We start from the raw sequence: 15,418 nt of genomic DNA, 5'->3' as shown, positions 1-15,418 counted from the left end.
GAGTAAAACATCACCTATTCACAACGCAATGCCATCCATGCTCTCAAAATTGATCACAACATTGTCATCAAATCTGCAGATAGAGGAGGAGCTATCGTCATTCAGAATAGAACAGATTACTGTAAGGAAGTGTACTAATAACTGAACAACTAGGAACACTACAGGTAACTACCGGCTGATCCAACCAAACAGCGTACTCGTGAACAAAACACATTGATCAGGACTTTGGATCCAGTCTTTGAGTTCCTTATGTGCCCACCTCCCACATATTTCTCACGTAGGAGACTTCTGCTGCCTTCCAAAGATACACTGGGACATTCTGGTGTATTGGCTTTGTGTATCAGGCAATGGGACCCTGTGTGAGAATCTCTCTGGCTATATGGAAGGCTGGTGGTTCAGTGGTTAGCACTGCTGCCTCTCAGCACCAGGGACCCGGGTTCAATTCCTGCCTTGAGTAACTGTCTGTGTGGAGTTTGCACATTCTCCCCGTGTCTGCGTGGGTTTCCTCTGGGTGCTCTGGTTTCCTCTTGAAATCCAAAGATGTGCAGGTTGGTGAATTGGCCATGCTAAATTGCCCATAGGGTTAGGTGTATAACTTACAGAAATGGGTCTGGGTGGGTTACTCTTTGGAGGGTCGGTGTGGACTGGTTGGGCTGTAGGGCCTGTTTCTATACTGTAAGAAATCTAATCTAATCCTGAAACCCATTGTACAGGGGATCCCCCAGCTTCTGTTGCGACACTACGGATTTCTTACAGAAACTCAGCACCCACGGGAACATTCCTCGTCAGAATGGAAGTTTCAGCACTCTAAACCAGCATCCCCCACAATGACTGCATCGTGGCAACAGCCTCAGTACTCAACACCAACAACTGCCAGTCTCCAAACACCATCCCACAACTCATCCACTTTATCCTCAATCACAGCGTCTTTACCTTTGACAACCAATTCTTCATCCAGACACATGGAACCGCCATAGGGACCAGATTTGCTCCCCAATATGCCAACATCTTCATGCACAGGTATGAACAAGACTCCTTCGCTACACAGGACCTCCAACCAATATTATACACCAGGTACATTGACGACATTTTCTTACTCTGGACCCATGGTGAGGAATCACTGATCAAACTACACAGCAATATCAACAAGTTTCAACCCACCATCATGGACTACTCTCTACTATCTGTCCCATTCTTGGACACATGCATCTCCATCAAGGATGGACACTTCAGCACAGCACTCTACCACAACTTACAGACAACCTCACAATGCTTCCACTCAACATATTAAAACAACCATCCCCTATGGACAAGCCCTATGTGAACACCAGATCTGTTCAGATGAGGAGGAATGTGACAGGCACCTGGAAGTACTCTGGGATGCCCTCATAAGAACGGGCTACGATGTTCAATTCATCAACTGTCAGTTCAGATGTGCCACAGCAAGGAACCGTAATGACCACCTCAGGTGACAGACACATGCTGCAACTGACAGGGTACCCATCGTTGTCCAGTACTTCCCAGGAGCTGAAAAACGACGCCATGTTCTTTGCAACCTGCAGCACATTATCAATGAGGATGAGCACCTCACCAATACCTTCCCCACACCTCCACTGCTTGCCTTTAAACAGCCACCAAACCTCAAACAGATCGTTGTTGGTAGCAAGCTGCCCGGCTCTCAGGACATCTCCATACAGCCCTGTCACAGTAGGCGCTGCAAGACGTGTCCGTGTGCAGACATGGACACCATCATTTCACGTGGGGACGCTCCCACCTTGTATGTGGCAGGTACTCATGTGACTTAGCCAACATTGTCTATCTCATACACTGCAGGCAAGGATGCCCTGAGGGATGGTACATCGGTGAAACCGAGCAAAGGCTACGGCAACGGATGAATGGGCACCGCACAACTGTCAACAGACAGCAGCGTTTCCTCCAGTTGGGGAAAACTTTAGTGGTCCAGGACATTTGACCTCGAACCTTCAGGTGACCATCGCTGCTACCTGTCCTGACTTCAGGACAGGCAGCAGCGAAAAGTGGCCGAGCAGAGGCTGATAGCTAATTTCCGTACCCGCAGGGAGGGCCTCAACCGGAGACCTTGGATTCATGTCACATTACAGGTGACCGCGCGCACACACGCACGCACACTCCTGTGCAAACGCATAAATACAGACCCACGTATATACAGATGCGCACATGCATGTATACACACTCTCTCATGGACCCTCTCAACCCCCCCCAACCCCCCCAACCCCCACCCCAGGCACGCACAGACACTATCACACTCCTACAGATATACACTCCCCCACTCTCATCTGTATCCTGTCAGAGGCTTGGACCACTTTACACACACTCTGTTTATTCTCGCATTTGGGATGCGGGCATAATTACCTGACCAAACATTTATTGTACAACCTTAATTGCTGTTGATTGAAGATGGTGGTGGAGTATCCCTTGAATAGCTGCAATCCAGGAAAGGCAGGGAATTCTATAATTTTTACCCAGTGTGAGTGAAAGAATAATGTCATTCCAAGTCAGGGTACTGTGTGGTTTAGAGGGGAGCCTGTAAGTGGTGGCTTTCCCATGCACCTGCTGTCCTTTTTCTTTTAGGTGGCAGTGGTTGTAGATTTGGAAATTGCTGTTGGGCGGAGTCTTGGTGAACTGATGCATCTTGTAGATGTGCACATCCGCTACGGTGCATGATTGTAGAAGGCAGCTGGGGTTTCAATCCAGCAGTCGTTATGAAGCTGAAAAAGTATATGGTCACTTTGGGACAAGTGCCTTTTCTGAGCTGACAGCATGTGTCTGTGATTAACTGACAGGTGCAGAGAATTAATAATATGTGCTTTGATGTTAAGGCAACTGGATTTGAATTTAACACATTAATTAAATTATGCCCAGGATACCAAAAACCAATTGAATTTGAATTTATTGTATTAACAACAACAATTCAATGAGAGGGTAAGATGTTGAGGGTGTAAAAAGAAAGGCAATTTTCAAAATTGGTTAGAGCTAACTACCCATCGAACCAGAGAGTACATGTCATCTGAAAGGGGTTCTCAAAAGAAATCTCTCAGAAGGCATCATCTATTAAAGGTATCAAGAAACTTAATACAAAGATATTCACAGTAAAAATGTAAGATGATGACCCAGGGAGAAGACAGCAGAATTGGAAGGAAGCAGCAGTTTCTGAACACCAGAAGGGTGACTGCATAAGAGACTGTATGGACTTTGGGAGAACAAGTTAACTTACTGTTTAATAATTGTGTTATGTTGGGGTCAGATGGTGGTTAGTTAAGAAAAAGGCAGCTTGGGTTTGTTAATAGTTCTTGTTTAGTGCTCACTGTTAGAGATCTGAGGAGTCATGAGCGATGTATTTGTGATTGCACAACATGTTCTCACTTCTGGCAATTAATATGGTGGGAAGGTCACAAATATTGTAAGATTGTTCAGTACAGGACTTTATACTGGAATCTCCTATATTGGAGTTTTTGTACCTGAGATGATTGACCTTCAACTAACACAACATCATGCTTTTTTAAAGGCATGACTCCTACCTTGCAGAGCATACTCTCTTGGACTCTGATTTAAATTTTGAGGGCTGCTTGATTGCATACTAAGTCAAATACTCCCAGAGATAAATGACAGCCATGCTGTGGAAATCAGAATGGTGGCTCATCCAGGAGATTCAAACAAACAAGTAATGGCCTGGCTGTACGCAAGATTCAAAGTGCAGAAATCCCTGGGATGCTTACCGATTGGTTTTCCCTGTGTTTGTGTGTTGGCACCTATCTGTTTTAGGGGTGTGTCTCTAGTACCACACATGTGGCTAAATTGTACAAGAGCTGAGGAGAAGTGGAAGCATCAGAACCATACAGATGTTTGTCACAATCCATTAAACTCCAGGATATGTTGTTTTCTTGATGCCTGGGTGAATGATGTCAGAGTAGCTATAGGGCTTTGGGGGTGAGTGAAAATACAGTTGTCATAGTCCAATTTTGCACTGAGAAGGCAGAAGAGATCCGAATCAGGTTCTGAAAGCTATTTTCAGGAAGTTGTGATTTCTTTTTAAAAACATGTTGATTACTCCCACTGTCATCTGCTCATGAGTGTAGGAATAGAGCGATTTAAGCATGTGGCCTAAGAATTGGTATAGGAATGAGTGCATCAAATTGGATCATCAGAACTGATTGTAGAGCAGATGGGACCTGTGTGGCCACGATGTATCTTGGGTTAGGGAGATTTGTGTGAACTATTGTGTTGAGTTTATTGCAACAAACTTTTTGATATATAAAAACTAAAGAACTTATGGATGCTGTAACTGAGAAGCAAAAGCAGAAGTTGCTGGAATAGCTTGTTGGGCTGAAGGGCCTGTTTCCACACTGTAAGTAATCTAATCTAATCTAATCTAATCTAACCTAACCTAACCTAACCACAAAACTGAAGAGAATGGAGTTAACATTTCAGGTTCTGTGACCCTTTCTCAGAACCCAATGAGATTTTTTAGAATTGATTAGAAGTCTTTGGAACTGCTGTATACTAATCATTTCAGATTGCAATATGTTGTTATAATCCAAAAACGATACCTGCTGAAATTTGACAGCAAATGGTTTTTGCGGGAGGTAGCAAAATGCTTAGAGTCATAAAGGTCTGCAGCACAGAAGGAGGCCTTCAGTCATAGAGTCAGCACTGGTCCAAACTAGCTTTCTAACAATTCAAATCCCATTTTCTAGCCTTTAGCTCATGGCCTTGCCTTGGCATTGCAAGTACACACTTCCACACCCCCTCAACCTCTCAAAACTCTCTTACCTTAAATCTGTCCCCAGTCATCGACCCCTCCACCAAGAGGAAATTTTTTTTCTACCTACACTATCTGTGCCCCACACAACCTATTTATCCCCATGTCCCATCTCTGTTCCAAGGAAAACAACCCTAGGCTATCCAATCTCTTTCCATAACTGAAATTCTCCAGTCCAGACAACATCCTGTTAAATATCCTCTGCACCCAGTGTAATGTAGATTTCAAAAATGCAATCACTAGTCCAGCTCTGGCCTCACTGAAATTTTTATACAGCTCCAGCATGATGTTGCTACTGTTTAAACTCTGTCTCCAGTAATAAATGATTTGGAGACGCCAGTGTTGGACTGGGGTGTACAAAGTTAAAAATCACATGACACCAGATTATAGTCCAACAGGTTTATCTGGAAGCACTAGCTTTTGGAGCACTGCTCCTTCATTAGGTGGTTGTGGAGTATAAGATCGTAAGACAGAATTTATAGTAAAAGTTTACAGTGTGATGTAACTGAAATTATATATTGAAATTGTTTAAGTCTCCCATCGTTTGAATGGGCATGTTAGTTTCAGTTCTTTTACACGTAAATTGGAAAACTTCTGTTAAAAAAGTGAACATTAACAATTGGTGTCATGTCGGCCCAGATAATGTATTGTAGGTGTGAGTTTCCCTGCCACAAATGGTCAGACTGATTCTAATCTAAAAAACAAATTTACAGAATCTTACATGGATTCATGCAGATTTTGAACAACGTAAAATGCAATGTTGCAAGAACAAACTCAACCCACATTCTAAAAGATGACAGACTTATCAAACAATCCAGGTCTTTTTCAATGTATAATTTCAGTTACATCACACTGTAAACTTTTGCTATAAATTCTGTGTCTTACGATCTTATTCTCCACAACCACCTGATGAAGGAACAGCGCTCTGAAACCTAGTGCTTCCAAATATATAGACCTGTTGGACTATAACCTGTTGTTGTGTAATGCAGTAAAAAACCATGATCTGGAGGAGCCAGTGTTGGACAGGGTTGGAAGAAGGTAAAAATCGCACAATACCAGGTTATAGTCGCACAGGTTTATTTGGAAGTACTGGCTCTCAGAGCTGCTCCTTCATCGGGTAACTAGTGGGGCAGGATTATAAAACACAGAATTTCTAGCAAAAGATCGTAATGTCATGCAACTGAAATAATATATTGAACAAACCTAGATTGCTGTTAAGTCTTTCAGCTTTTAGAATGGGTTGCAAGTTTTGGTTCATCAATATGTAAATCCCCTAACTGTTAAGTCACATTCTCAAGATAACTTTGTTTGGGGGAAAAAAAGTGACACCTCAACTCAGACAATGTATTAAAGATGAGGTTAGAGTCTCTGTATTGCAATTATGAATCAGACTGGTGGGATCAACTCTCCTATTTTGAAGGCTTTATTCCTGATGAAGGGCTTTTGCTCGAAATGTCGATTTCGCTGCTCGTTGGATGCTGCCTGAACTGCTGTGCTCTTCCAGCACCAGTGATCCAGAATCTGGTTTCCAGCATCTGCAGTCATTTGTTTTTACCTCTCCTACTTTCAAGTCTAAATCATTGTACGTATTCCCAAAGGAAAAGCCCCAAGTGGTCCCAGTTGAAGCCCACTGAACACAGCTTCCAGTCACACAATGCCAGATGGAGTTTAATCTAGAAAAATGTGAGGTCATGCACTTTGAAAGGTCAAGCACAAGTAGAAATTATACAGTGAATGGAAGAACCCTGAAGAGTATTGATATGCAGAAGGATCTGGGAGTGCAGGTCCACAGAATCACTGAAGGTGGCAGTGCAGGTACATGAGGTAATAAAAAAAGGCCTTTGGCATGCTTGCCTTCCTTGGAAGGGGCATTGAGTACAAGGATAGACAAATTATGCTGCAGCTTTATAGAACTCTCATTAGGCCACTCTTGGAATGTTATGTACAGTTCTGGTCACCACACAGCCAGAAGGACATCAGTGATTTGGAGAGGGTATGGAAAAGGTTTGCTGCAAATGTGTTGCTGGTCAAAGCACAGCAGGTTAGGCAGCATCTCAGGAATAGAGAATTCGACGTTTCGAGCATAAGCCCTTCATCAGGAATTACCAGGATGTTGCCTGGTATGGGGAATTTTAGCTATGAAGAAAGGTTGAATAGACTGGGTTGATTTTTCACTGGAATGCAAGAGTTTGAGAGATTTACTTAATAGAAGTTTTTAAGGTTGTGACTGGCATAGGTAGAGTGGAAAGTATGAATTTTTTTTTCCCCGAGGACAAAGGGGTCAATTACTAGGGACACAAGTTTAAGGTGCAGACAAATAGCAGCATTCAAGAAGCATCTAGGTCTATACATGAATAGGAAAGGAGTAGAGGGATACAGATCCTATAAGTGTGGACAGTTTTGCATGGAAGAGCAATATGTCCGTGCAGGCTTGGACGGCTGAAAGGCCCGTTTCTGTGCTGTATTGGTCCTTGTTCTTTAATTACAGCTTGACCATCATCCTCTGCTTTCTGCTGCTCAGCCAATTGCATAGCCCATTTCCAAAGTTTCCTTGGATCCCATGGACTCTTAACTTCGGTCTCCCATGTAGGATCTGATCAAAAGCCCGACAGAAGTCCAAGGAGATTCAGTGATGTGTACTGCCATCGTCTACACACCTCTTTGGAAAAACTTAATCAGGGTGGTTAGATGTGGCCTGCCTTTAACAAAACTGTGGTGACTATTCTTGAATAATTCCTTCCTCTCCACGTGCATATTAGTTCTGTCCCTTCAAATTGCCTCCAATAATTTTCCCACCACTAATATTAGACTGACCAAAATGCGGTTTCTTTGTTTATCCTTTGCTCTCTTCCTGAATAACAGTCAACTGTCCCCCAGTCCTCTGGCACCTCTCCTGTTGCCAGGGAGGAATTTTAAATGATCGCCAAGCCTGCTGCTGTTTCTTCTCTCTTCTTGTTCAACAGTCTGGGATAAATATTTCATCAAACCCTGGTGACTTGGCTACGCTTAAGCCTGCCAAACCACTCCAGAATCTTCTCTTTGTCTAGGCTAATGTTTTTGCTTGTATCGTCATCCTTCTCCCCAATTTCTATACCTACATTGTCCCTTTCACCTGGTGAACACCTACACAAGGTATTCATTGAAATCCCACCACTGGCTAAACGCACACAATTAGCACTTCGGTACTTACTGTTTCCCTAATTATCCTTGTCATCCTTGAAATACTTGAAAAGTAATTGAGATTTTCCTTTATTTCATCTGCCTTCCATTTCATCTTTTCTTGCCCTCTTTTTCACTCAATCTCCTTCTGAATTTCCTTTGTATGTTTGGTACTCATCCAGGGCTTCTGCTGTTTTGAGTCCTTGATATCTGCCATAAACTGTTTTGTCTGTCTTCAATCCTCTACATCCTGTGATATCCAGGGTTTGCAGGATGTGTTTCCACCTTTTGATCTATATTGTAACATTTTGGCCCTGTACACTCCATCGTTCCTCCTTGAATGTACCTCACTGCTCTGACAAAAACAATTACCTGAGTGTATCAACTCAGAGTCCACTCTAATTCAGTCACACCTGATATTAAACTTTTTCCTTATTACCATAACAATCCTGAATCTAATGGATTGCTGTCAGCCATGTCCACTCCCCACCTCCATATCCCCAGACCCCTTGTACCAATTGCTGACTTCATTACCTAAAGTGGAGTTCAGGGTCTTCAGTGTACTCGCTTAAATGCATCCAGTGCAGGTTTAAGAATTCTGCTCCCTTTTAAACCTTTCACACAAAAACGATTGCAGTTCATGTTAAGTTTAAATCCTCTATTGTCACTACGCTATTCCAGAACGTATGGGTTAGAATGTTAAGGATAAGGGGTAAACCTTTCAGGGTTGAGATGGTGAGAAAACTTTGAGTGATGAGCCTGTGGAATTCATAACAAAGTGGTTGAGGCCAAGATCATGTTCTCAAGGAGGAGGTAGATCCCTTTTAGGGCTAAAGGGATCAAGTCATTTGGGGGAGGGTGGAATAAGAATATTGAACTTGATGATCAGCCCTGATTCTATCAATGGTGGAGCAGGTTCAAGAGGTCAAATGGCCTAGTCCACTTTCACTACTCTGAAATTTACCGCATATCTGCTCTTCTATCTTTCACATCGTTATGCTCCCAGTAATGTGATTTCATTTGTCCCTTATTAGTTTTTAATTTCCTCCCATATAGTTGCATTCCCTCTGACTGCTGGAATAAATTCCCTGATCAAAATTGCAACACAACCTCATTTTTAGTTCCTGTCCTGTCTCATCTGAAGACCCTGTATGTTGGAATACTGAGCTGCTAATCCTACCCCTTCTGTTTTTTTTTCCCCCTCTCCCAAACTGATAAGTTAGTTTAAAGCCTCCTCAACAGCACTAGCAAATTGGATTAGGATTAGACTTACAGTGTGGAAACAGGCCCTTCGGCCCAACAAGTCCACACCGACCCGCCGAAGCGCAACCCACCCATACCCCTACATTTACCCCTTACCTAACACTACGGGCAATTTAGCATGGCCAATTCACCTGACCCGCACATCTTTGGACTGTGGGAGGAAACCGGAGCACCCGGAGGAAACCCACGCAGACACAGGGAGAACGTGCAAACTCCACACAGTCAGTCGCCTGAGTCGGGAATTGAACCCGGGTCTACAGGCGCTGTGAGGCAGCAGTGCTAACCACTGTGCCAATGTCCCTGCATGGATACTGGTCCCATTCCAGTTCAGGTGTAACCTGTTGACTTTGTACTTGTCTCACCACCCATAAAAATAGTCCTGATGTCAAACAAATCAAAAGACCATAAGATGTAGGAGTAGAAACTAGGCCATTCCGTCCATTGGATCTTCTCCACTATTCAGTCATGGCTAATAAGTTTTTCAACCCTATTCTCCCTCTTTCTTCCCCATATCCCTTGATGCTTCAGAACCTGTCTATCTCAGTCTTAAAATTACTCAATGACCTGGCCTGGCCTCCACAGCCAGTGAATTTGATAGATTCACCACTCTCTGGCTGAAGAAATCTCTCCTTATCTATGTTCTAAAAGATCTTCCCTTTACTCTTTGCTTTCAGGTCCTAATCTTCCTACCAATGGAAACATCTTTCCAACATATACTCTGTCTAGGCCATTCAGTATTCTGTGCATTTCAATTAGATCCCACCTCATCCTTCTAAACTCCATAGAGTATAGACCCAGAGACCTCAAATGTTCTTCATGTTAAGCTTTTCATTCCTGGGGACCATTCTCATGAACCTCGCCTGAATACGCTCCAGGGCCAATACATCCTTCCTGAGATATGGGGCCTAAAACTGTGCACGTTATTTCAAATGTGGCCTGACCAGAGCTTTACAGAGCCTCAGAAGTACATCCCTGCCTTTATATTCTCAGTCCTCTCAAAATAAATGCCATCATTGCATTTGCTTTCCTAACTATTGATTCAACCTGCAAGTTCACCTTGATACAATCCTGGACTAGAACTCCCAAGTCTCTTTGCACTTCTGAATTTTCTCCCCATTTAGAAAACCGTCCATGCCCCTCTTCTTCCTGTCAAAGTGCCTGACCTCTCACTTTCCCACATCGTACTCCATCCGCCACTTCTGTCCTAACTGGCTCACTGTCCTAACTTGTCCAAATCCTTTGTAGCCTCCCCGCTGCCTCAAATGCTACTGTCCTTCCACCTATCTTTGTATCATTGGCAAACTCAGCCGGACTGTCCTCAGTTCTTTCATCTAGATCATTATGTATAAAATGAAAAGCTGTGGTCCCAACATGGAGCCTTGATGAACACCACTTGTCACCCACTGCCACCCTGAGGAAAAAAATCTTTTTATTCTCACTCTCTGCTTTCTGCCAGACAGCCAAGCTTCTGTCTGTTAGTAACTTGCCTCTGGTACAATGGGCCTTCATCTTACTCAGTGGCCTCCTGTGTGGCACCTTGTCAAAGGCCTTCTGGAAGTCCAGGTAGATAACATTCATTGGCTCTCCTTGGTCTAACCTGCTTGTTACTTCCTCAAAGAATTCTAGCAGATTTGTCAGGCATGATCTCCCCTTGATGAAAAGTCCTTCTTCTTCAGTCTCATCGATCTGGACTAACCTATTTCTATACTCATTGATTTGTGACATTTCTTTAACCTACTGCCTAGCTCCCTAAATTCTACTTGCAGAACATTTATCCCTTTTCTACCTAATATTATTGGGAGCAATATGTACCATCATCTGTCTGTTTTCTGTTGCCTTTCAGAATGCCCTGCAACTGTTCAGTGACATGCCTGACCCTGGCAATGGCCATTATTACCAGTATGGAGTATGTTACAGCTACTGAAATGCCAATCTGTTCCCCTTGCACTTGAATTCTTTAACACAATATTCCTGTGGTTTTTCTTCTTCCCCTTGACACCACGGGTATATCTGCTGCACGTGAAGTTGGCTGACACTCCTTTCCCCTGCACAGTCACCTCCCCAAACAGTGTACAAATATTATACATATTAGAAAGAGGGATGACCATGGGCCTTCCTCTACTGTCTGATGGTCATCTATGGCCTTTCTGCCTGTTCAGTCTTCAGCTGTGGTGTAGCTACCTCACTGTGCCCATTCAGCATCACTGATGGTTCATCGTGAGTTCACTTGCAACTCCAGTTCTGAAATTTGGTTCGTCGGAAGCTGCAGCTTGATACACTTCCTGAATCTCCCATGGTTTATCACATAGTACAGGAGGAGTTTACCATAGGTTTAAAATAAATGCATTGGTAAGAAAACAATTAACTAACTTAGCTTGAGCTAACTGTTCTTCCCTCGCCCTACTTTGCTTACCTCCTTCTGTTTCTTCAAACCAATACACTTTTGAAAATCCCAGACCAATCAACACACCTCTTTGGGAAAACAATGGCACCACATCAATCAGCAGATCCCTGAAGCTGCAGCTGTTAAATTAGGGCTCCCTTCTCTCTGCTCAGTTGAAGGTACGGAATATAATCTTGCGAACCATCAAGTACAAAAACAAATCCTTAAAATATGAAGCAAAAACAAAAGGACCTCTTTTGCCATTGTGCTGAATTCCCATGGTGTTCCAAATTCACAAAAGCAGTCACTTGGGCTGTGCCTTACTCGGGGTGTGTTCTCGGCCAACTACTTGTGCAAAGCTCACTGAAGGTTAGCCAAGAAGATTTGATTTGCAGGTAATCTCTAATACCACCATTCTGAGAACACTCCATGCTCTTCCAAACTTAATGACATACACATATTCAATTTTGGTCCCTGTGCCATTGGCAGTTCTTTCAGAGCTGGAACCTTGCTTGGATTCTGCCAAGAGCTTCCGTTCCCCTTCTGCCACTTACCACTTTATGGAATAGCCCTTCCTTAAAATCTATCTCTCTGACTAAAATTGATCATCTGCCTAAATATCTTCTCAAGGGTCAGTGTCAGGATTTGTTGCTGATGCTGTTATAAAGAATTATAATAAAAAATGATGTATTTGTGTGCTTCCCTCTGACATTGAAGGACATTGAGAAAAATTGTTTTTTTTTAAAAACTGTTTCTAATTAATCAGCTCACCTCAACTTCCTCTGCTCCAAGAACAATTGTTGCTTCTCTCATCTCATTACAGGTTCATGCCCCCAGTAATACTATTGTCAATTGTGTCAGCAACTACATGAACAGTTTGGAATCATTCCTGAAATACTCCAGTTGAGACTCTTGTACTGTGGGCCTCTATTAATACATTTTAGTGCCCTATCTTTATAAACAGCTGTATCAGTTTGTTCTGCCACCTTTTTAGAAGATTTTGGTGCTACTGCTCTCCTCTTCCTTTCTTTGTTGCTGCAACCCTTGTCTAGACATTGGAACCCTGGGTTTGTTTCCTCTCCCCTTTGCAGTGACAGTGCAGTGATGGTGTCAGGTGTGGAATTTCCAAATTGTGAGACCACAATAATCAAGTGACAGTGATGCTTGTCTAAGTCAGCAGTTGAGGCTTGCAGATATTGTATAACCCAAATCTCTGTTGGTCTGATGAAAACATTTAAGGGAGTGGTATCTCTCAAATTGTACTTTTGAACAGAGAATAAACTGAGGGGCATTGTGTGTGTTCGTTCATTTCGTTCGTATGTGTTTGTGGGTAAGTGGGCGGCACGGTGGCACAGTGGTTAGCACTGTTGCCTCACAGCGCCAGAGACCCAGGTTCAATGCCCGCATCAGGTGACTCTCTGTGTGGAGTTTGCACATTCTCCCCGTGTCTGCGTGGGTTTCTTCCGGGTGCTCCGGTTTCCTCCCGCTGTCCAAAAATGTGCAGGTTAGGTGAATTGGCCATGCCAAATTGCCCATAGTGTTAGGTGAAGGGGTAAACGTAGGAGAATGGGTCTGGGTTGCGCTTCGGCTGGCCGGTGTGGACTTGTTGGGCTGAAGGGCCTGTTTCCACACTGTAAGTAATCTAATCTAATCTTGAGCGTATATGCGTTGCAAGGCTGCATTGTAAGCTTTATTAATAATGACATAGAGTACAGAAGCAAAAGTGAAAATATAATGGCAATATATCATACACACCAGCTGAGGCTGAACTAGTAACATCTAGTTCTGGATGCCATGTTTTCAGAAACACATGAAGGCATTGGAGTGCATGCAGAAGTGGTTTATGCACATGGTCCCAGGGGTGAATAATTTGAATTGTGATAGATTGGAAAAGCTGGGGCTCTATCCTTGGAGAAGAGAAGCTAACAGAAATCTGATTGTCAGACTATTCAATGTATATTCAGTGTAAATTCAAGTTCAGTGTAAATAATTAGTAAATATACCCTCTGAAAGTATGGAAACTGAGAAAGCAGCGATCTTAAGTAATTAGTAAATGTAGCAAAAGTAATTCAAGAAAAATCTTTTCATCATTGAGCGTATGTGTAGGTCTGTAATGTTTGTCTGGAGTGTAATGGAGGTGCATTCAAAAGGGAAGATTGTTCCTTCTCGAATAAAGATCTGCAGAGTTACAGGGCAAAGGCAAGAGAATGATGCTAGAAGAGATGCTTAAGGAGATGCTCATTCAGAGAGCTGGCACCGACCAGTTGTGTTCAATGGTTTTCTTCACTGTAATGATTGCTGTCACAGTACTGAATTTCTCAACTAATATTTGCGAATTTGAGACTTAGAACACAGAACATTACAGGGCAGTACAGACCCTTCGGCCCTCGATGTTGTGCCACCCTGTCATACTAATCTGAATCCCATCCCACCTACACTATTCCATGTACGTCCATATGCCTGTCCAATGACAACTTAAATGCACTTAAAGTTGGTGAATCTACTACCGTTGCAGGCAAAGCATTCCACACCCTTACTACTCTCGGAGTAAAGAAACTACCTCTGACATCTGTCTTATACTATTCTCCCCTCATTTTAAAGTTGTGTCCCTTCGTGTTTGTTGTCCCCATACTGGGAAAAAGGCTCCCTCTGTCCACCCTATCTAACCCTCTATCTTATATGCCTCTATTAAGTCACCTGTCAACCACCTTCTCTCTAATGAGAACAGCCTCAAGGTCCTTAGCCTTTCCTTGTAAGACATTCCTTCCATACCAGGCAACATCCTAGTAAATCTGTACCCTTTCCAAAACTTCCACATCCTCCTTATAATGCAGTGACCAGAACAATAAACAATACTCCGTGTTACTTTACCAGAGTTTTGTACAGCTGCAGCATAACCACCTGGTTCTTGAACTCAATCCCTCCACTAATAAAGGCCAAAACACCTTAACAACCTGCCTTACCAACCCTGTCAATCTGGGTGGCAACTTTCAGGGATCTGTGTACATGGACACTGAGATCTCTCTGCTCATCTGCACTCCCAAGAATCTTACCATTAGCCCAGTACTTTGCATTCCAATTACTCCGTCCAAAGTGTATCAACTCACACTTGTCCACATTAAACTCTCTTTGCCACCTCTCAGCCCAGCTCTGCATTCTATCTATATCTCTCTGCAACCTATTACATCTTTTGTGACTATCCACAACTCCACCAACCTTAGTGTCATCCGCAAATTTACTAACCCACCTATCTAAGCTCTCATCCAGGTCATTTATAAAAATGACGAACAGCAGTGGGCCCAACACTGCTGTTGCGGTACGCCGCTAGTAACTGGACACCAAGATGAAAATGTTCCATCAACTACAACCCTCTGTTTTCTTTCAGCAAGCCAATTACTGACCCAAATTGCTATGTCTCTCAGAATTCCATTCCTCCACATTTTGTATAATAGCCTACTGTGGGGAACCTTATCGAACGCCTTGCAGAAATCCATATACACCACATCACCCGGTTTACTTTCACCTACCTGTTTAGTCACTTTGTCAAAAAAGTCAATAAGATTCGTTAGGCACGACCTACCCTTCGCAAAACTGTGCTGACTGTCCCTGATCAGATTATTCTTTTCTAGATGGTTATAAATCCTATCTCTTGTAACCTTTTCCAACACTTTACCAACAGCTGAAGTGAGACTCACTGGTCTGCAATTACCAGGGTTGTCTCTACTACCCTTTTTGAACAAGGGAACCACATTTGCTATCCTCCAGTCCTCAGGCACTATTCCTGTAGACAATGATGATTTGAAAATCAATGCTAA

The sequence above is a fragment of the Hemiscyllium ocellatum genome, chromosome 34 (assembly GCF_020745735.1).
Source record: "Hemiscyllium ocellatum isolate sHemOce1 chromosome 34, sHemOce1.pat.X.cur, whole genome shotgun sequence".
NCBI lineage: Eukaryota > Metazoa > Chordata > Chondrichthyes > Orectolobiformes > Hemiscylliidae > Hemiscyllium > Hemiscyllium ocellatum.
Note: the sequence above shows the minus strand (reverse complement) of the source record.